This window comes from Gossypium raimondii, chromosome 6, assembly GCF_025698545.1.
Source record: "Gossypium raimondii isolate GPD5lz chromosome 6, ASM2569854v1, whole genome shotgun sequence".
Taxonomy (NCBI): domain Eukaryota; kingdom Viridiplantae; phylum Streptophyta; class Magnoliopsida; order Malvales; family Malvaceae; genus Gossypium; species Gossypium raimondii.
Window position 1 is genome coordinate 29,230,968 of NC_068570.1, and position 1,261 is coordinate 29,232,228.

The window sequence follows — 1,261 nt, forward strand, 5'->3', positions numbered from 1 at the left end:
ACTCCCTTGTGTAACAGGAGACTCGAATTCAAGCTCCTTTGCCACCCTAATCACGCCATTGCCACTGGACTACAAGCTCATCTTATGTCATGATTTCACAAAAAAATATTTATAAAGCCTTCAAGCTAAGGCCAAGATTCACTTAAGAACAAAAATAAAAAATTTTGCTAAAGCCCAAGTTTGAACCCAGGACTTCTCCAACATTCCCAACTCTTCCTAAATCACTTAACCACTGAAGCAGACATTCATTTATGTCATTTTCTTGCACGCATAAGTTTTTATGTGATCCTACGCTTAAGACCTATTTCCATCTAGGCCCAAATTCGGGGCGTTACCCACCATTGTAGAAAATAATTTCTAACTAAAGTCAAACACTATTCAGATGGTACAATAGTTTCTTCAGTTTGACGGTTTGCAAGACAAAGATCTAAATACTCATTTGGAAAATTTTCTGGAAACCTGCGATACTTTGAAGACTAGTAGCACCACTGACGAAGCCATTTGCCTATAGTTATTCCCTCTCTCGTTGAAGAACAAAGCTAAACAATGGTTGAACTCTTTACCATGAGGTTCCATCGCTACATGAGCTCAAATGACCGAGAAGTTCCTTCTAAAGTACTTCCCATCGGCTAAGATAGCCAAGTTGAGGAATGATATCACTTCCTTTGTTCAGATGGATTTAGAGGCTCTATATGATGCGTGGGAGATGTATAAGGATTTATTGAGTCAACTTCCTTACCATGGGTTACCTCTATGGCTACAAGTTCAAACCTTCTACAATGGTTTGAACCCTACAACAAGGCAATTAGTCGACACAGCAATCGGTGGAACTCTAAACAATAAAAAACCCAAAGCAACTTATGAGTTTATAAAAGAGATGGCACTGGATAATTATCAGTGGCAAGACATGAGGACAAAGCCGGTGAAGGCCACCAGTGTTTTTAACTTAGATGCAGTCACCATGTTATCGAATTAGGTAGAACTTTTAAATAAGAAAATTGATGGTTTATATCTTTCTACGCAAGTACATCCAGTGATGCAATGCGATACAAATGGAGGTAACATAGAAAACGAACAAATGCGATACAAATGCGATACATCCAGAATGTTTACCCTTCTTTCCTAACATAGAAAACGAACAAATCAATTATTTGGGTAATAATTGTAGGCCTCAAAATAACCCTTATAGTAGTAACTATAATTAGGAACCATCCCAATTTCTCTTGGGGTGGTCAAGGAAATTAAAGAGCACAACCCCCTC

General features: G+C 38.3%; 1 non-coding gene across 1 annotated transcript; it reads right to left on the bottom strand.

Moving 5' to 3' along the window:
• Positions 1-640: 640 nt before the first annotated feature.
• On the bottom strand, positions 641-747 carry LOC128042175 (small nucleolar RNA R71). The gene has a single exon (XR_008197381.1). It is a non-coding gene; the product is annotated as a small nucleolar RNA R71 (small nucleolar RNA).
• Positions 748-1,261: the final 514 nt, after the last annotated feature.